The sequence below is a fragment of the Tamandua tetradactyla genome, chromosome 5, assembly GCF_023851605.1.
Source record: "Tamandua tetradactyla isolate mTamTet1 chromosome 5, mTamTet1.pri, whole genome shotgun sequence".
In the NCBI taxonomy this organism is placed as follows: Eukaryota; Metazoa; Chordata; class Mammalia; order Pilosa; family Myrmecophagidae; genus Tamandua; species Tamandua tetradactyla.
The window spans coordinates 60,103,494-60,126,093 of NC_135331.1; the positions used below are offsets into that span (position 1 = coordinate 60,103,494).

A 22,600-nucleotide genomic window follows, 5' to 3' on the forward strand; every position below is an offset into this window, starting at 1 on the left:
AAACTGATTGTTCAGTCACCTGATGATGGACATTGTAATTGCTTTCATTTTTCAACTCTGAATAAAATTTCACATTTTTTGTATAAAGTTTTTTTTGAATATGTGTTTTATTTCTTTTATCTTGAATAAATATGTAGGAAAGGAACCCCTGGGTCATTGTCATGATCAGGTTCATGTGTCAACTTGGCCAAGTGGTGGTACTGTTTGTCTGGTTGGGCAAGTGCTGGCCTGTCTGTTGCTATGATGACATTTCATAGAATTAAATCATGATCACATCAGCTGCATCCACAGTTGATTCCATTTGTAATCAGCCAAGGGGAGTGTCTTCTGCAATGAGTGATGCTTAATCTAGTCACTGGGAGTCTTTTATGGAGGATTCAGATGAGACAGGCTCTCTTTCTGCTTTGGCTTGCAAGCCTCTCCTGTGGAGTTCGTCCGAACCTCAGAATTGTCAGCTCCCCAGCCTGCCCTACAGATTTTGGACTGTACATTCCCACGGTTATGTGAGACACTTCTATAAATTTTATAATATTTCCTGTTGATTCTTTCTCTAGAGAACCCTAACTAATACAGTCATTATAGTATACACTATGCCTAATTCTATATGCAAATGACAGATTGTTTATACCCCTATGATGTATGAGAGTTCTAGTTGCTGTATTCTCAACCAAACTTTGTATTGTTAGCCTTTTAAATTATAGCCATTCTAGTGGGTATGGAGTGATATCTCAAGGGATTGTGATTTGCATTTCCTTGATGACTGAAGATGTTGAGAACTTTTCATGCACTTATAAATTATTCATACATCTTATTTTGTGGCATGTTTATTCAAATCTTTTGATTATTTCTAAAATAGAGGTATTTATACTTTTATTATTAAAAGTTAAGTGTATGTCAAATGCTCTAGATGTAAGACTTTGTCGTATATATGTATTAAAAATATTTTTTCCTATGCTTTGGCTTGACTTTTCTATTTTGGGGAGTGTCCTTGGAAGGGAAGGTGATTTTAATTTGATTAAGCTCACCTTATTATTTGTTATTTATTTATTTTGTGATTTATGTTTTCTGTGTGTAGTCCTAGAAATATTTGATTATCCAATGCTTGAAAATATTTTTTTCTAAAGTGTTATTTGTGTTGCATTTATATTTAGGCCTATGATCCATTTTGAATTAATATTGGGTATGAAACAAGGTAAAATCTAGATTTATTTATTTCATATTTTTATCCAGTTGCTTCTGAATAATTTATTGCAAACAGTGTTTTCTCTGTCATTTAAATATCTTTGTGAAAATCCTTGGAAAATATAAGTGTGTGTCTATTTCTGGACACTTTATTTTGTTCCACTGATCTATATGACTCTCCTTATGCTGATATATGATTACTGTAGTAAATTTTAAAATCTGGTAGTTTGAGACCTCCATTGTTTTATTCCTTTTTTTTTACTTTTCAAAAGTATTTTAGCTATTCTAGGTCCTTTGGATTTCTCTATACATTTTTAAATCAACTTGTTAATTTCTGTAAAGTAGCTTTTGGATTTTGATGGGAATTACATTGACCCTATGTATCAATTTGGAGAAAAGAATATTAAAATATTGATCTTCCCATCCACACACATACTCTATCCTTCCATTTATTTAAATATGTATTAATGAATTTTAACACACAGCCTTTGAACTATGTGGTAGTTTGAAGCTGTTACATACCCCAGAAAATCATGTTCCTTTAATCTACCTATTATAGGCGGGACCCTTTTATTAGGTTATTTTAGTTGAGATGTGACTGACCTCATTCAAGGTGTTTCTTACTCATCTTGTTGGAATCCTTTATAGGAGAAGAAAGGAAATGCAGAAAACAGAGATGAATTTGCAATAAGTTCACAGAGAGAGAAACACTAAAAGAAGTTAAGAGGAAAAAGCCATAGATGGAGAAACCAGAAGCTGAAGCAACAAAACCTGGTAAAGACAAGTAGATATTATCATGTACCTTTCTTTCTGATAGAGGAACCCAAACTCGCTGTCGGGTCTTCAGAGAAGGTATCGTCCTGTTGATGTCTTAATTGGGACCTTTTCACAGCCTTAGAGTTGTAAAATTATAAGTTAATAAATCCCACTGTTAAAAATAAGTCCGTTTCTGGTACATTGCAATTCATCACCTTTAGCAAACCAAAACAAACTACCTTGTTATATGTATACCTATTTTATATGAAAGTTATTCAAAGGTATTGCTTTGGTAAATTTCAGCTTTCCAATCATTTGTTGAGTACACAGAGGTAAATTAGATTTTTATATACTATTTTCCACAATATGGCTAATTTCTTTGATTTTAGTAGTGTTCTAGTTTGCTAGCTGCCAGAATGCACTATATCAGAAATGGAATGGCTTTTAAAAAGAGGAATTTAATAAGTTGTTAGTTTACAGTTCTAAGGCCAAGAAAATGTCCCAATTACAAGTCTATAGAAATGTCCAATCAAAGGCATCCAGGGAATGATACCTTGGTTCAAGAAGACAAGTGAAGTTCCGGTTTCTCTTTCAAGTGGAAGGGTACATGGCAAACACAGTCAGGGTTTCTCTCTCAGCTGGAAGGGCACATGGTGAGCACAGCGTCATCTGCTAGCTTTCTCTCCTGGCTTCCAGTTTCAATGAAGCTCCCTGGGAGGCATTTTCCTTCTTCATTTTAAAGATCTCTGGCTTCTGGACTCTTTGCTTCTCGTGGCTGCATTGTTCTGCTCTGCTGTCTCCGAATCTCTTTCATTCTCCAAAAGGTTGCCTCTTTCATAGGACTCCAGTAAACCAGTCAAGACCCACCCAAATGGGTAGAGACCCACCTCCCCTAATCCAGTTTAACAACCACTCTTGATTGGGTTACATCTCCAAAGAGATGATCTAACTACAGATTCAACATACAGTATTGAATAGGGATTATTCTGCCATTATGAAATGGGATTTTCATTAAAACAGGGCTTTTCCAGGGTCCATACATCATTTCAAACCAGCACAAGTAGTTAATGGTAGATCCCTTATGATTCTGCAGTACACAAATATGTTGCCTGTGATGAAGCCAGTTTTACTTTTCCTTTTGTGATCTTTATTCATTTATTCCTTTTTCTGGCTTTAATAGATTGAACTTTCTGTATATTGGTGAATAGAAGTGGTGAGAGTGGAAATCCTTGTCTTATTCTTGAACTCAGGAGGCAAATATTTAGTCTTTCACCATTAAATATGAAGTCACCTGTAGAAGTTTTTGGAGCTGCCCCTTATCAGGTTGAGGGAGTTTTATTTATTCCTATTTTTCTCAGCAATTTTTATCATGACTGGACTTAGAATTTTGTCAAATATCTTTTCTGCATCATTGGCATGATCATTTACTTTCTCTTCATTTTTTTTTCTCTTAATGTAGTGAATGATATTGATTTTATTTTGTTAACTCTAGGTTGCATTCCTGGGATAAAACGAACCTGCTATCGATTATTTTTTTTATGCATTTAATTTGCTCAAGATTTTATATCTATGTTCTTTTTATTTTCTTATAATGTTTTTGTCAGGTCTTGATATCCAGGATATATGTTATTTAACTTAACTCTCACTTTCAGTGTATGAAATGAGTACTAATATTCCCTTATGCAGATGAGTTTCAAGAGAAAAGAAGGGAGTTCTTTTTTGAGCAAATTTAGAATACCTCAGATCATTGTGCTGTTTTAAAAACTAAAGACTCCTGGAATCTATGCATGGAGACGCTGACCCAGAGTGACTTGGGTAGGTTAGCCATGACCATAGATTTCCTTGAAGTCAGGGAAGGAAATGAGTATAGGGAATTTACTTTTCTACACAGAGGATTTGCAATGAGTCTTTGTTACATATTTTCTGAGAAAATTACCTGTCTCCCAATCTCTATCAGGCAACAGGGAATTTTGCCTCTCTATTAATTCATCAGCATCCATCTATCAAACCAGCATTCCCTGCAGACATTTTCTACAGATAACATATTCAAGATAGAATAACATACAATCTAAGTGTTTCACAATGGGGTGATTTTTTAGCTAGTAGGTATATAGAAACATTTATATTAACTTCCCCAAATTTAATATGACATTTAAAACAAACACACCAATATAATAAGATAAATTGTATTAGATTTCAAATACAACTTCAGAATGCCAGGTTCACAACTAGATGTTTTGAAAAATACATCAAAATCAACAATGAGGTTGCATGACTGACTTTTTTGCTGAGGGTAAGAAAAGCATCAGATCATCCTTCTCAGTGTGAAACAGTCTCTGCCACTCTATGCTTTTCCTAAATGTAATTCTTTAGGGTCTTGCGTATTTACCTCTTTTTTTGTGTTTTTTAGCATCATAAAAGGGACCTGTAAAATTTGCAGAAAATGTTGGTGAATATGTGGGGAATGAAGCAAAATATATGAAAAGTAAGTTTAATGGAGGAAAGATGTAATTGCACATAGTTTGGTGACTAGGAAGTAATGTTTTGAGCTTTTTACATCCCAATGTGACAGTTGCTTTTACATAGGTGTTTTTACAGTGATGTTCCATATTTTAGTAATTTGATAGGGAAGTTCAGCAGATGTGTAACAGAGATATAATATCACTACTTAGAATCATGGGAGGTAGGCTCTTGATTGAAAGTGTCATACAGACATGTGCTTTTTACAAACTAAATGATGACAGGAAATAGCCGAGATTCTTACAGTTTCAAACCATCCCAAAGCTTTGAAAGGTAAGGAGTGTTTTTCATGGAATTTAATGAATCTAACTTAATCTACCTCCTCCCTCAATATTGTGACAAATGTAGAATTAAAAAGGAAAAGTGGATATCCATCTCACTTATGACCATGCATAAAAATCCAAATCAAGTTATCAAATCTAAAATATAAATATGAATCATACACTATGACTGAATGATTGTAGGCAAGATGTGAGCATAGGTCTGAGAGAACACATCTATTACTCATCTTATTAACAGATAAAATGAGAAAAAAGAAAACGTGATCAGTCCTTAGAAGCTAAAATGATATTTGATAAAATTAAGCATCAATCATCAATGTAAAAGGAAAATTTTATTTCATATTAAGTTTTATTTGTAGAAACAGAATAAAAATAATTAATACAGTAATTTATCTCAAGTCAATATCCCAATATCATTATAATAATTATAGTTAATCTCTTGATGGTTTATGATGAGCCAGGCACTGTTTGCAAGTTTGCATGTGTTAGCTGATTTAAATTCCACAATAGACCTAAGAATTAGGTTCCTTCAAAGTTCACTTTACACTGAAAGAAATAGTGGGCAAGTAAGGGCTAGAGAAACAATTGGACATCTGTGGTCTGGAATCACTGAGTAAATCTCGATTATTATGTGATATTGAACCTTAAATCATATTTTATAAAAGACAGAATCCCTTATTTGTTCAGATTCTTGAACAAATGAATTATGCATTTGTTTTAAATATATTTTGACTTTGCAAGTTAGTTCTAATAATCAAGGACTAAATTTCCTGCATTCAGATTCCATTAAAAGTCCCCTAAGTGGAATTTTCCCTAAAGTAACCCATTTCAGTTTGTCTGGACTTGAACCAGTTGGGTCCAGAGAGAGGTCACGACTTTTTTCCAGTGAAAGAGGAAGTTTAACTCTCTCTAACATTGGTTACTTGTCTCCCACACCCCCAAGAAGGATGAAAAAGACCAAGTCCCCAAGGTTACCAAGTATGTAAAGCCTCAATTGCAAAGAAAATTTCTCTAACTTGTTGTCACCCTAAATCCAGACTACACAAAGCCAAAGAGCCTGTGCTTCCTCGTTAGTTAGGTTGCTTTAATTTCCTATATAAAAAGCAATGGGGGGCGGTGCCACGGTGTCTCGGTGGCAGAATTCTCACCTGCCATGCCAGAGACCTAGGTTCAATTGCAGGTGCCTGCCCATGCAAAACAAACAAAAAACAAGCAAATAAAACCCAAAGGGGTTTGGAGCTCTTCCTCAAGAAAAGTAACCAGCCTGGAGTGTTCCCTAGTCCCTGGCCCTGGCACACTTCCTTGGGCAATTAAAAAAGAATGAAAGACCCTGTGCATTCAATCTCCTAATGAGTTACTGTCTTTGAATTATAGTCTTAATCCGTACTGTTTGTTGTGTAGTGTTCATCCCAAACCTGGTATATAAGAGATGAAGAGCAAGAAAGCACTTGTCATGTAAATATTACTCCTCTGATTAATAATTGCATGATCTTGGGGAGGGAACTTTATTTGTCTCAATTTTCCCTCATACAAAAAAAGAATTATACATAATTAGTATGATTATACTAATTATATGTAAATTTTAGAAAAAAAAGGTACAATACTCGGTACACAATAAGCTACCATAAAGTGATAGCTGCTCAATTATTAACTTCTATTAATTGCTACAATAGGTCTATTATCACTATTAAGTACTGATATGATGATAAAATATTACAAATTAAATTTCAATTAATATTCAGACAGGGATGCCTGATGTTACCTTACTTAGTATCCTATTAGAAGTAAAATTAGGTAAGAAAAAATTGGGGAACTATAAATGAAGGAAAAGAAGAGGCAATTATTATAAATACTTTCATATACTGTGATTTTAGGTTGAAAGTACATGAAAAATCACCTGAAAAGTCATGAATTAGTCTAAAATAAAAATTGTACTATTCTACATGGCAGAAAAAGTTTTTAACAAGACAAATATGAAGGCAAGACAAATACTGAGAAAAACTATCATATCAGAAATATCAACACAAATATAAAAATAATAAAATATACTTAAGAAATCCATAACATGTTCTTGGAAAATATTACAAAATTTTAGTGAGAGACTGAAGGGAGTCTGAGTAAGTATTGAGTGCTACATAACCACTGGGTAGAAAGAATAAATATTTTTAAGGTGTTAGTTTCCTCAAATTTATATTTTAATGATATATAACTTGTACAATATCTCATGAAGTTTTTCTTTCATTTAAGGAGTAATCACAAACTTCTTTTATGAAAAAAAGCCAGGCATATTTAAAAATATAACCTTAATATTACATATTCATATATGCTATGAATCTATTTAAAATAAAGCTTATATAGTTACTTCTGGAATGAATAGAAACTGATGGACCCGAATGTAATTCCTGCTTTCCAAATAATAAAAGGATGAAGGTCGTTTTTTAATCCGTTTAGAAAGAATGGATTATTTAATAAGCAACTAACTGTCAAAATTATGAAAATAAAAGGAAGTCAGAATTCTTAATCCCTAGTAAAATTAATTAAACATAAAGCAAAGTAATTTGAGAAAATATATTGATCATAAATAAAATCCAGATTTGAGCAAAGTCTTTTAAATCATTACATGACATATCATATAAATGATTTATATAGTTGGTTCTATATTTTAAAATGCTATTGTCGAAGAACACAGAAGCAAAAATCAAATGACAGAAAGCAATATGGAAATAGTATATATATATATATATATATATATATATATATATATATGCTGATATACCCATGCAAACATAATCAATTTTACCAATAGAAAAGCAAAGACAAAACTTGTAGGAGATATTACTTATTGCATCATTATGGTACTCATAGATGGAAAAAATTGATGATAGAAAAGCTGGAAGAACATAAGAATATACAAAATGCCTATAGTATTCAGTTTTGGAACCCATAATTCTAGTTATAAGAATTCACTATAAGAAAATAACAGAAATTTTTCATATAGATGCATGCCCAAAGATTTTCATTGGTATGTTGGATGTTAGAAAGAGACTAAGTGTTTATCTATTAAATATTAGTATACTTTCAAGATGTAAATTTTTTAGGCCTTTAAAATGAGGCTGCTGCTGAATGTGTATTAGCATGGTAAGATTTACTTTATATTTTTTATTCAAAGGTTGATTACAATAAATATAGATAGTATATTATGATTCATGTGTGGGTGTGTCTATGTATGTATTAACCTTTCTCTAATATGATAGAGGATATTTCATATCACCTCTGAATTTTATACTTCCAACTACTCTCCATTTGTTCACCACACATAATAATCTTGTACGTGAAATGCAATTTATCTCAGTCAAGGGCTTTAATATAATAAAATCTTTCCTGTATTATGTGGTAGGGAGGAGCAAAGAAGAGAATGAATGGGATTTAGCTCTTATCTCCCATTACAACCTAACTTCTCTCCCAAATCCACACACACAAACTTATTTATATCACTTCACTCATGTAAACAAAATAAAATTGTTGAGTCAGGCTTTTATTGGACTCTCCAAATCTGTTTTTCTCTTCCGTGTTAATAGGGTTTGACCTGAGTACAGCTCTACTGCAGCAGACCTCACACCTCCCAGCCTCCCCTGCAGCTGGGTGTGGCCATGTGAGTAATATAACATGAACAATTTCTACTTTCTCTTCCAAATGAGCATTTCCCTGGACAAGGGCTAGCTCAGTATTTAGTTCCCATTAGCTAAAATGCCAACATGGTGATTTCCACTTTTGACATTTAGAGTAGGACAGTACCTTAAGTAATAGCAGAGCAAACTACAGAAAACACAAGGACATGAAATGATTTCATGGGTTGAGCTGTTCCACTGGCTCAGACCACCTACCTTCAGATTATTTTATGATGGAAAAATAAACTTCTGTTTAATTTAAACTATTGTATTTTGTGGTTTTCTGGTTAAAACATCTTAGCCTTTTATCTAACTTATCAGGTTATGCTAAAATTATAGATTTTACATAAAAAGTGAGGAAAATTAAAAGCAATTAAAGCATAAAAGGAAAGAAATTTAAATCCACCTTACATATGATTTATGAGAATTCATGAATTATACCATGAGAAGGCAGCTGTGACCTTAAAACTTTCAGGGGTTCCTTTTGTGGGCACACTCAAGTTTCTAACCATTTTAATTCACTATCCTCAAAATCACTTTCTTCTTTCTAAAATCATAGCAGTGGAAATCTCTAACCTCCTTTCAGAGACTCTGAATCATATCCACAGCGGCTTTGACACTGAAGATTCCTCAACTCGCCAATACTTTTTCCTAAGATTAGTTAGCCAATCTAGATTACTCTTTTGTAATCTTGTCCTTTTGACTCTGCAGATGTACAGTACAAGGTGATTTTTCACTTTCCAAAACATAAAGAAAGAGCAAGGTCCATCTATATCTAGTCTCTTTCAGTGTGAGTTTGAGATTTGGATCTAATTTCTGAATGTCTTGTAGTAAACTTTTGAGATACTTAGACAAAAAGACACATGCACAAACATACCTCAGGGACAAAAGTTATTTCTCAGGTATAATAGGGTATAAAGAATAAAAATAGACATTTTACTAAACAAAAGTCTGTTTCAAGACTTAATTTCTCAAAATGAATTTCTCGTTTCACATTGTTATGTAGAACATTATCAGTTACCTTCATTCACCTCACTTCTGCACACCCTCTACTTTCAAACTGATTCCTGTCCCTGTACCATGATCCAATTCCTCAGCAAATCTTATATCTCTATTGGAAAACCTTATCCAGAGTCTGATGAGATTTTTCCATTTACACTGCTAATATTCTTGTCTCAGACACCATCACCACTGTCAGGCCTCTAGTTCACAGGCATCATACCTCCAAATGCCCCATCCACAACCCGTAGCTGGCCCAGATGATACACTTGCCATCCCCACACTCTTGGAGTCATAGTCCTTTTCTCACCTTGCATGAATTTTCTGTAAACTAACCAATCATTGACTACCACAGGACACCCACTAACTGCTACCCCTGGACCACAATAAAGATGCAAGCCCACGGGCAGGCATCTCTCTATTTGCCTGTGGACTCCCACTTTTCTGTCATCCCCTGGTGGTTCCACTCTCTCCGTCCAGGACCTGTAAATTAAACCATCTTGCTTAATGCATTACTACCTCTGGCTCCCTATTTTGTGTCATACCTAACCTTCATCCAAACCCAAATTTAAAATTCTACTTGATCAATTCGGAACACATAGTATAAACCTTTTCTTTCCTGTAGAGTAAAACAAACTCATTTGGCTTTATGGACAGCCTGCATTGGAGGACATTTTTCTTTTTAAGATTCAAAATATCTTTATCTTAATTCCTGACCAGGTAAAATATTCTGAGTTGAAAATAATTTTAGGCCAGAATATTAATTGCTCTTTTGAGTTATTTTTTCTTTGTTACTTATTCTAAGCCACTAATGCTTAGTTTAGTCTCTGAAATATGCTGTGTTATCTGTTTTAACATTTCCTTTGGACACTATTGACAGCAAATCCACATAAATATGACAGTCAATTCTCATGGCCAGTGTAGAAAGACAAGTAATATATATAGATCATGTAATGCTTTCAAATCAAGACATATAACTGACTATGATAGGCTTTATATGATGTATATTTCATATAAAAACTTGTATTATATCTTAAAGATTTTTCTAATCATCAAACAGCATCATAAAAATAAAACAACAAAAAGTAGGCAAGAAGAGGTGTGACATTTAGCAGATCAGTTAAGGAAGATAAAAATCCAGGCAGTAAGAGTTCCAGAAAGACAAAAAAATGGAAAAATAGAATATGCCAGATGTCTTCACTGGTTATGATTTCAAAGAAGTACAGGTGATGAAGGTGGCTTCTATGTCATGTCTTGCTCCCTAAATCTGTGTGTGTGTGTGTGTGTGTGTGTGTGTCTGAAATCTCAGCAAATAGCTCTATACTTTCCCTAGCTTATGTTAGAAATGGAGAATCTACATCCCATAAGTACGGCGTGGATAATTTACTTCTTTTATTTCTCTCTAATGTATCATTTGTAGTCAATTCAATTTAAGCCATCATCATTATGCACCCAAATAATGATGCACTCTCCTAAATGTCATTTTTGCCACACAGATATTCCACCCATCCGTTTCCTCATTTACACTCATCTTCTTTCTAAATTGCAAATGTTAATAACAAAATAGTAGATTTCCAGTCTCTTAAGATAAAGTCGAAATTCCCCAGACCACCTCACAAGGACATTTTAGGGCATAAGCCCTAAGTAAGGGACACAAATTCCTATGTGGTATCCTTACATTTCTCCGTGGATCTCTACATAGTAACTTACGAATCCATATATGTTCTTTGATATATCAGTACGTCTCACCTCCTTGCTTTAATTGTAAGTGTTCTTATCTATGACTCGACTTCTCTGACCTAATCACTCTTATTTAGGCTAACTTCTGTTCTTATTAATTCTTCAATTGGAGTGCAGTCCTTCACAGCCTTCAAAATAGCTGAACTCTGCGTGTTGTGCTCACTCATCTTTTATTTGCCCCTTGAAACTGTGCCAATGTGCTGTATAGCAATTGTCCATTTTCCACAATGTTAGTCTCAGTGAGAGTCAGCTGAAGGTAGAAACTGTATTTAAGTAATTTAATTTAAAGTCAATTGGCACATAATGGATGCAAAGTAAATATATATTGAATGAACAAACTGATGAAAATTGGGAAAATGTCTACATTTTCATAATTATAGAAAAGAAACAGCATGCCAGCAAGTTAAATAGCAACAATTTTTGCCTCAAGGACATGACAGCTTAATGTATGAAAAAAAAGTGACCAATTGAGTATAAATTTCAAATATCCAACCCAGCCCTGTTCTAGCAAGCACTACAGAAAATTTGCTTCAACATTACATGTGATCTAGAAAGCATGTCCTTCTTTAAATTTAAATTAGTAATCCGGCAAAGAATAAGGAAATATAAAAATTAATATATCTTATTTTACTGAAAATAAAATTAAACTAAGTTAATTTAACTTCTTAATTTAAAGAGTTTTTGTTTGGGGAAAGAATATTTTGAATAATGTTAACTCTTTTCAGCCATCTGATAGTAAAGAATAACAATTCAGGTAGTAAGTACACTTTACATGAAGAGTTTTTATACAATTTTTATGTTTTTATAAGACATATCAAGTAAATAAAATACTTGGAAAATTTTCACATGTAAAATATAATTTGGGGTAATAGCTGCATAAGTCAGAATTACTAGTTCCAACACACTGCTGCTGCTCAGATCATACTATCAAATAAACAAAACCACAAAATTATCTTAGACATGATCCAGTGAACTTGCCATTTGGAATTTTTTGGAGTTTTAAAACATATATTTGCATACATATATTTTGCTGTTGATGTCTGCTATGGCATCAATTGCAAATGCTAAAGTGATTTTGTAAATGAATCAGAAATTTGCAATTTTGTTTGGGTTTGATACATTCCATGTTTTCAAGGCATTATAGTAAGGCAATGATTATTCACAGTACGTCTCCCATATTACATGGACATCTTGCTGTGGATTACTCATTTCACTAAATGACACAAAGTCTTCCCACTGTCAGCTCACACAGCATTCACACAACAGATGTACTTCAACAACTTAAAATTACCTCTCTAGCAGAAGAAAATTTACATTGTAGATTATATGAAAGCTCTGGAGATCATTTGTAACTTTATTGATTTAATCAGGAAAATAAAATATATTCAGAATTAATGAAAGAAATGAACTCTGAATTTTGGTTCAACCTTGAGATTTTTATAATCTTTTGTGAATGCTACATGTATAAACAAAATTTCAGTAAAGTCTTAAAGATCATCATCATTTTTAAACTCAAGAATTGAAATACCTCTATTTCCAAGAATTTTCCACCACATCTTCTTAGACACCCTAACAAACCCATAAGTGAAAGCCAAACAATTTTGGTCCTTCTTTGTGCCTGGCAGTAAGCAGAACATATCTTAGTATGCCCTCTATTTATTGAGCCCTTGTCATTCCAGTAACTACTAGTGTCCTATTCATAGCAGAGTAAGATTTCTTTTTATTTCAAGAGATACTCTTTTCCTTTTCCTCTCCGTAAGTAAAAATTTATGTGTTCATAGACATGTCGTTAACATTTCAAAAAGAAATAATGATCATGAACAACAAACCCCCAAAGCACTTGAGAATGCAATTGAAATCAAAGTAATCTAGAGTTCTCTTATTCTTTTTTCTTTCCTCAATCTTTGTCTTGGTAATTTTTCTATTATATGAGTACTTATTTATGACAAAACTAATATAAGCATAGCTTGGAAATAATTATTGCACAGAATAAAACTATGTGCATGCTGGTAACTCTCAAAATTTCTCTAGGTTCTGGGTGGCATCTTAGGCCATCCTTCAGGTTTTTCATTTTGTATCCAATTTTTATGCAGTTTTTTTTTTAATGCAACCAACATATTTTATTGCTCCCAGGGCTCCAAACAATGTGCGACTGCGATTAGATATGTATAAGTCCAGTGGTTCTCTGAAACCCTGAAGTTAAAATATGCAAACACTTCCTGGGTTAGTTTAGTGCCTTTTTAGAAAGTAACTATTTATAAAAAAAAGTTTGACATGAGGAAAACCCAGTGTTAGCATATCTACACAAACACATAACTTAAAAAACAAAGTAAGGGATGGCACATCCTATTAAACTGTGTCAACAACATTTACAGGATGAAGAAAATTACTTGATCTCTGTAGTTGTCTCTGGTTTAAATATCTGAGAGCTAAAAATTATAATCCTATTTCAAAATTATCACCTAACTATTTTCTTTTATGGACCAAAGGTCTTCACCATCTAAATCATCATACCACGTGCAAAGTGATAAACATTCTCTGCGTGAATTTAGTAAAGATAATTTCATTACAAAATTTCTTTCAACCCTCAACTTTGGAGATCAGCAACATTTTAAATGGTGCTTTGTTATTTGGGTGGTGTCACTAAATTTACCATCTCCCATATTGTAAAGTAAATACTGGAATTATCTTTTAAGTGTTTTATTATATCACTATGTGGGTTTTATATGTTTTTTCCCCATATTTTTAAATGTCTCTGACTCTTTCTCTCTGGCTCTCTTTTATTTTTTCATCAACTCAAGTCACAATACCTTAGGGTCTCAGAGTCACCATCTGCAAGCTGATGTAAATAAGCCAGTCTTCCTACTCATACCAGACATTGCTTGTTGCCCTCTCCAACACCATTGCCCAGGCATCTTTTTCCACTGAGATGCTCTCTTCAGTTTTAATGTGAATTGACATCACTCCCAGGTATATAGATGGATTTTGATTGATCAAGCTAATAATTTCCATCCCATCTGCTTTATAAGAAAATTCACCTAAATTGATTCTGAGTGAAGTTTACAAAATTTTTGCAGAGTTGGGGGTGAAAAGCTCTTTATTTTGAAAGCAAGAATATTTTGGGAAGAGGACTACAAGTGTCTCTATCATTTCATCTAAATCCTTCTGAGAATAATTCCACACACAAAGAAAAGCAGATTTGAGAGAGTTTCACAGATTTTTGAACTCTTTATAATATGGTAACATTTGGGTGAAACCATGCTTAAATTTGAACATGCCTAAGGACTTGATTGCTATGTATACCAGTGAATACTGTTTTTTAAATTAAACCTGTTTACGTTCAGTTATTGTTCCTAATGGCAAACTATTTTTATATCTGGTATATTATATAAAAATATTATGGTAATAATCATTAAGGAGTGAGTTTTCCTTAAAAGAAAGCAGTTAATTCATGCAGAAAGAAATTTAAGAGAATACTTTTAAGATCATCCTTTGTGAAAATAGTTTTCTCATTGAGGCTAAAACAAAAATTGATATGCTAAGAAGTAAGTTTAGTGAAATAATAAGCAGTATTATATTTCCATTTGTTGTCTGTATCTTTTAATTGTAATTGCTGTCACTTCAAGTCCACAATTAATTTCATCTACTTTCAATGAGTACTTAGGCAGTATAAGTACCGTAGTGCCTCTTGATCAGAGATTTCCACATTATCAACAATAAGAATAAGAAAAATGAAAAGTTTATAGACTATATGTTGCTTCCTTTTAGAAAACCATATAAAACATGCTTCATTTGTAAGTCACTTCCTAGAAAGGAAGAGCTGCATGTTCACAGTGTGACCATATTAAAAAGAGATATTGAGAATGCTAGAACAGTAAGCCCTTGGTAGAAAATTGAAATTTTTCCAAAATACAGTAAATAAACTGACTTTACAAAACTAAGTTTTGAAGGAATATATTCCTTTTCCAATAAAACCAAGAAGATCCAAAACAGAGATATTGAGGATTAACTATACATTACACATTTTATAAATGTTATATGGTTTCATCAGTACAATATTTCATTGAAGTTGGTAATATTACCTTCTTTTTTATTCTGTGTGGGTAAATAAGAACTATAATCCAATTAGGTGGTGGATTCTGCTATCTTTACATAACTGGAAAAACTTTTCAATTTCATAATATGCTAGTGTTGAATATTCTTCAGTAAATATTAAATCCCTTCATTTCTCATTGCAAATGCAACATATTTATCCAAATTAATGCTGTTAGCTTTGGTCAGGTGACCTGCTTAGATCAAAAGCATATTTGAGCTTATGACACAAGCAGAGATTTTAAATGTTGTATCATAATTTAGCTTGACTTTCGTGCTCTCCTACTTGACATTCCAGCTTCAAAAGTGACAATTAAGTAAGATATTCTACTTCCTTCTTTCTTATTATTCTCTCCTTAAAAAAAAAAAATGTTTTACTTGCATTTTGTAAGCACATAATGATTAGAAACTATCTTCCCTACCTTTATTTTATTCTCGTCAACATTTCAACATGTTATGTGCTCACCTTCATTAATTTTTGCCAAATTTGTTGCAGTTATCTCTTGGTTACATACTACCCATCGCCTGGTTCAGAGCCAACAAACTATGGCTGAGGGGTCAATTTTAGGCTGTCATCTAGTTTCATATTGTGCAAAGATGCGAGTTTACCTTTTTAAAGAGTTGGATAAAGAAGATGAAGAAGAAGGGGGGGCAAGGAAGGAGGGGGAGGAGGAGAAACTGTAAAAGAAAATTAAAAGAAGGAGGTAGAGAAGGAGGAGGAGAGGAAGGCTTAGGAGAAATTGGAGGAGGAACACAAGAACAAAAAAAGGAAGGAGGAGAAGAAAGAAGAGGAAGAAGGAGGAGAAGAAAATAATACAAATGTTTGTTGATCTCTCTGGAGGTAACTGTGTATTTTAACATGTCAGTGACAAGAGTGGAAAGTTAAAAATTTTCTTCTATCAATGCTAATGAGGCAATGGCTGGGTAGATAAAAGTCCTTGTTCTTAGGTGATTCATTCTGAGGTATTTAAGATTGAAGTGTCATGATGTCTCTCAATAGTTCGCAGCAGAGTTCAATATTAAAATAAATGTATATGTGCATTCTTCTGATGTATACGCTTCTATGTATTTTTCTATTCTATATATCTAATTCTACCTATATACGTATATAAGCAGATGTAACGTGTAAGTGACAAAACGCTGAAAAAATCAGGAAATTTGCTTTATTCACACATGACTTAATTATCCAAGTGGAAAATAACAAATAATTCACAAGAAGAAAAATATCCTGGTACCTTTATGTTAATTTAGCAAATTCTAAGGCTAAAAAATTAATATACAAAAATCAATTGTATTGGTGCAAGCGTGGCTCAGTGGCAGAGTTCTCGCCTGCCATGCCAGAGACTAGGGTTTGATTCCCGGTGCCTGCCTATGCAAAAGAAAGAGGAAAAAAAAAAAAAGTCGATTGTATTCTGAATACCAGCAATGAGTTACTGAAATTTTAAATAATATTAATAGTACCATTTAACATGTAACAAAAAATGGAGTACTTAAGCATAAATCTGATAAAAAATATGTGCAGGATTTGTATGTGGAAAACTAGAAAGTACTAATAGTGATATCCAGGAAGAGCTATATAAGTGCATGATCATGGATTGAGAGACTCAATATTGTTAAGACATTCATTTTTCCACAGTTTGAAAATGTAAATTCAATATAATTTCAGACAAAAATCCCAACAAGTTTTTGCAGATATGTATCAGCTTATTCTAAATTTTTTGTAGAAGGTAAAAGGAGTAGAATAGCCAATAATCTCTAAAATAAAAAAAGCAAATATACAAAAACAAAGTTGGAAAATTTTTATCACCTAGTTGTTTTCATTTTTTTTCTCGCATGGGCAGGCACTGGGAAATCGAACCCAGATCCCTGGTATGCCAGGTGAGAACTCTGCCACTAATCCACTGTGGCACTGCCCTTTATCACCTAGTTTTAAACTACATTAACCAAGACAGTGTAATATAGGTGAAAGTATAGACTCTTAGATCAGTGGAACAAATTAGAGAGAAGAAATAGAGCCAAACAAATATAGATAAATGATTTTGACAAAGTTGCAAAGATAATTCAATGGAGGAAGGATAGTCATTTCAACAAACAGTCTGGAACTATCTAATTTCCATGTTTTAAAAAAAGAGAATTTTGTCACATTTCTCACATAGTATATAATAATGAATTAAAAATGGATCCTAAGCCCTAAATGTAAAATGTCTAGCTATAAAGCTTCCTGCAGAAAACTTAGGTTTAAAGCTGCGTGGCTTTGGTTTGACAAGGAATTTTTGGATGTAACACCAAAATTAGGGTGCATGAAAGAAAGAAATTGTTAACATTCATAGAGGATGAAAAGAAAACATAGTAACTTTAGAGTAAATAAATCTGGCAATCACTTTCTTAACAAAGGGATCAAGGTTAACATCACAGTGGTGCCATGTGGGCATCATGATTACTTGATATGACATGATGAGGAGGGCATTTCACAGTTGTGATAGACTATCACCCATGTCCAAACCTGAGAAACTCATCAGACAAATCCAAATTGAGGTCCACTCTACAAAACATCTCACCTTTACTTCTCACAAGTCACATGGTCAGGAAAAGCAAGGAAAGACTGAGAAATTTTCACAGACTAGAAGAGATTAAGTAGACATGATGTCTAAATGCAATGTTGTGTCCTGGATTGAATCTTGCAACAGGAAAAAAAGAGACATAGTTGAAAAATTGGTGAGGGTCACATAAAGTCTGGAGTTCAGTTTGAGGAAAAAAAAGTCACATTAAGTCTGGGTGAATTGTATAAAATTGTTCATCATACTTTTCTTGAATACTCTTTTAAAGTTGATTTTAATGGGAATTTATATAGGCAAAATTGTATTTTCTCATTAAACTATAATAAAGCTATTACAAATTTCATAGAGAGAAAAAATGACTAAAAATAATCATACCTCAGACTTCTGTAAAATTTTACATAATACATTTATTAGAAATTAAAAAATGAACAAAAAATCTTTTAAGAAACTGACTATAAATTTATGAAGGCCAACAGTAATATAATATGACACACAGCACACTGATGATCTTTTCAACAATTTCTCTGTAAAAGTATTTAGTGTTACTGTTTTTTCTATGTTAATTCATCATTAGTGCAAGATGCAATGCAGCATTATTCATGCAGAATAAGCAAGCAGTAACTTTGGTTTCCTAACAGTTGTGCCACAGAAAAAAATAACATAAAGCAGGAAAAGAATCAAATATTTTCCTTTAAAATAACAAAAATAAAACTAAAAACATAAATGCCTATGTATTGCAAACTAGTAAAGAAAGGGGAATTTTTTAAGGCCAAATAAAAATTATTCAAAAACCAAAAGAGGAGACTGAACAACAGAAGAGATCGGAAAGAAAAATTCATCTCAATATACTCTCTTTTTTTATTTTTAACATAGGCATGCACCGGAAACTGAACCCAGGTCCTCTGGCATGGAAAACAATCATTCTTACCTGCTGAGCCACCATGGCCTGGCCAATATGCTTTTGATTGAATGTTATGTTAAGTTGAAAACAGACTCTGAAAACCAAAGTGCAGAATAATTTTATTGAGCTAAGTGGCACATGTGAAAGCAGAACTAGAGGAAGATGACTGCCCAAAGCATAGTGGCGGGGAAACAGTTTATTAGAACAAAGACCTTGTAGGGAAGAACTGGGCGAGGCAGGCAAGGAGGGCATGAGGTCTGTGAGTTGTCTGGGCAAAGTCTTCCTCTGGTACCATAAATCTGCAAAAGCTGCCCAGAGTGTTTGTATAGAAATGGGCTATCTGGTGAATTGAAGGAGACTTGTTAATTTCAGCATGACTCCTTTATTACAGTTCCTCCTTTCCCGTGGAGGCTGGGGTCTTAATTAACGCTGTGAAGGATTGTCAGCCTGCCTCAATTGTTTTTTGTTTCCTCTTTGTAGTTTCCTTAATAAAAATGGAAGTTTAAGCAAATTAAGATCATTGCTAAAATTATTTTCCATTCTAACACCACAGTTAATGCACTGTTTTCATCTGAGTCAACAAAACACGTTTCTCACTTCCTTTTGAGGTAGTAATTATTTGATTTACCTCTGTTCAAAGATTTTTAATTGCTTCTACCCTTAGACATTTAAATATTTAGTTTTCAATCAAGGTGGTAAGAAAAATCAGGGTTGATCATCAGCCAGTTTGCATGCATACTAACCTATCAATTTTTAAAATATTGAACTACTTCTAAGACCCTAATCTTCAGGGTCCTCAGCTACTTCAATTGTCCTTTTGCTCCACATCAAAATCTCCCAAAGATAATTAGTTTCTGGGGCATGGAAGTGTTCCAAAAATCTGGTTATTTGATTAAGAATTGCTAAATGACCAAATATTTTAATTATCCATATAGAAACTTGTCAACTATTTGTTAGGCAATATTTAGAGTAATTTTTTAGAAACATTACATATTTCATTCCTTTTTAGGGCTGCTTAGATAAGATCTGTGTGTACACCAGAAGATAGAAGCTAGATATTTTGTAAACTAGCTTAGGGTTTTCAGGCATCCCCTCTACTCTTGGAAAATGAAATAAATGCATTCTCAAATAAGGAAATTTATTTTAAAAAATAAAATATCAGATATGCATCATAAAAAGACACTATGATAAAAAATGTTTTGCATGTAAATTCAGTCTTCATACTATTCCACCAATATATCAAGTTTATTTACAGATCTGAAAAAAATGAAATGTAAAGGATTATTTTCCACATACTATGCAAACAAGAGACTTAATATAAAAATCAAATATGTATGACTCAATGACAGTGACATATGTAATTGCTCATTCTTGCTTTTCTGATTGGAATAATGAAAGGTTCAATATACTCTCACCTTTTCTAGTCACCAAACTGGTAATGAGTTTGTTTTTTTATATAATTAACTTAATTGTAACAATCTATTAAGTTTTAAGGGCAAGGACCTTTTACTGCGTATTTCTCTTGAGTATGTGAATATTTTCACATTTTTGTAAATGACCAATATTTTGAGTTTAGACTGATGCTAGCATTTCTCAGTACAACATGAAGAAGGGATGACATTCTCATCAGGAACAAGCCAAGTGCTGAATTGTTAGACTCGGGATTGGAGGGCTTGAAAGAAGAAATTTGCTGGTAGAAAAAAATAGAAGATCCAAAAAGATCTTATAAAGATAATAAAACGTCATATTTGAATAATTCATAATGGAAATTCCAGAAACTATGGTTAGGGGATGTTAATAGGTATGTAGAATAGGGTATTCTCATGAACATTTGCAGCTATGTAATGGGAACCATGTTCTAAGGAGTGAATTTTATAAGAAAAAGTTACAGCATTAAGTCTTAAGATGCTGATTAGCCAAAAAAAAACTAGTGAAGAGGGAATAGGCAATATTCCAGTTATTGATATTATGGAAAAGGATAAAAATATACTATCATAAAAGACTGCTAGGGCTAGATTTGCTTAATTTCCTAAACTTTGAATTACCAAGGGGACAGGCTTTGTATATAAAGTGCCTACTGCAGTATCTTCTCGTAATACATTTATAATATTTTCTCTTTTGATGACCAGGGAACAAATTCTCAATTTATTACAGCTGTTGGGACTGAAAACTTGTGTATTCAGGCATTTCAGCAAGGGGTGACTACTTATGGGCAGGCAATTGTAATGAATCTGGGAATGTGGCAGATCATAGACTTTAAACACATATTTTGAGAAATCGATTTCTGAGTAATCGACATTAGTTAAAAAAAAATTCTGTTGAACTAGTTTATAACATCAAGTTTTAAAACTTCTTTTCCAGAATTACTGGCTGAAAGGCTTAGGTTTCAGAATAAATATTTAATGATTTTGGGGTTGACTTTTTGCATAATAGATTAAAACAAATTAATCATTTACATTGTTTTCTAAATTATGAAGCATGCATGATGAGATTCATTATGAGATACCAAAGCATTGAACATGGTTAGATTTGTACTCAAAATGTGATAGCATATTTCTACTCTTTCTGTATTCTAGTTGCTTTATTATGCAATATGTAAATATGAAATTATTAAACTATTTATTTAAAAAAAGAGAGCAGTCAATTGTTTAACAGATGGTACTTACAATATTATGCAACTTAAACATGAGTTACAAAAAAATAGTAACAAATTCAATGTAGAATTTGTGGTTTTAGACATAGTCTGGATTTGGGTGGAAGCATATATTTTATGTTATTCATTAAAATATTGGGTGGGCAAAGGTAGCGCAGTGGCAGAGCTCTCACCTGCCATGTCGGAGACCTGGGTTTCATTCCCTGAGCCTACCCATGCCAAATAAAGAAAAACAAAACAAAAAAAACACTTTTTTCTTGAAGACCTGTTCATATCAGATAAAACTGGAAAAATAGAACAATTTAAATGTATTAAATATACCTTAACTCATTCTATTCTAGGATAAGTAACTTCATCCCAATTATCCTATTCCCATTATGTACTGGGATGTATCACAAAATAAATCAAGGTTTAATGCATTCTTTGAGGTCTGAGGCTGCTTAAACCTCAAGCAATACAAACTAGCTTGTTGTAGCATGTGACCAGTGTCAGATTACAGCATATTTGGAAGTCCATGATCTTGGTCTGAGATACATTCCTGAATATATGATTCAAATGTGAAAATGCTTGAGAATCAACCCAATATGTCTCTTAAATCACTGTCATGTTCTACTTGGGAAACACCGATAACCTCAGATAATTACAGGTGGGTATAAACTATATCTGTCTTCTCTCATATCCCTGTTACCATGTAGTTAGTAACAACGAGACCATGTTTTTTTTGCTCATATGCAAAATTTTTCACATGAAAAACCATTTATCAGCAACAAAATCATTCACAGAATGTTTCTTGCATTCTTGGTGAAATTTTCTTCTCATTTGTGTGAAAGACACATTAAAAGCAAATGCAACAATTGCTTCATGTGGTTCATGGCAAGATCAGCTCATTTTCAAGTCATATTAAGCAAAAGAATCCACTTTACTTAGAGAAACACAGAAGATATTCTCATTCTAGAGTATTATTCTAAAAATATTGGATTCTCCCATTGATATCAAGGGTAAATTTAAAATTCAACTCTGTGAAATTTTGTTAATCATAGCCTTTGTTCTAGTTTGCTAGCTGCCAGAATGCAACACACCAGAGACGGATTGGCTTTTAATAAAAGGGGATTTATTTTGTTGGTTCTTCAGAGGAAAGGCAGCTAACTTTCCACTGAGGCTCTTTCTTACGTGGAAGGCACAGGATGGTCTCTGCTGGTCTTCTCTCCAGACCCCTGGGTTCCAACAACTTTCCCCGGGGTGATTTCTTT

The 22,600-nt window shown here is 33.1% G+C and overlaps 1 long non-coding RNA gene across 2 annotated transcripts in view; it reads left to right on the forward strand.

Annotated features, from left to right (window-relative positions):
* Window positions 1–687: 687 nt before the first annotated feature.
* Window positions 688–22,600, forward strand: part of LOC143682465 (uncharacterized) — a 42,228-nt gene continuing 20,315 nt past the window's right edge. Inside the window, exons 1-4 of one of the 2 annotated variants that reach the window (XR_013175146.1) lie at window positions 688–858; window positions 1,831–1,956; window positions 4,349–4,423; window positions 8,318–8,391. This is a non-coding gene — a long non-coding RNA (uncharacterized LOC143682465). The remainder of the gene's footprint in view (window positions 859–1,830; window positions 1,957–4,348; window positions 4,424–8,317; window positions 8,392–22,600) is intronic. The other variant, XR_013175147.1, reaches the window with a different exon arrangement.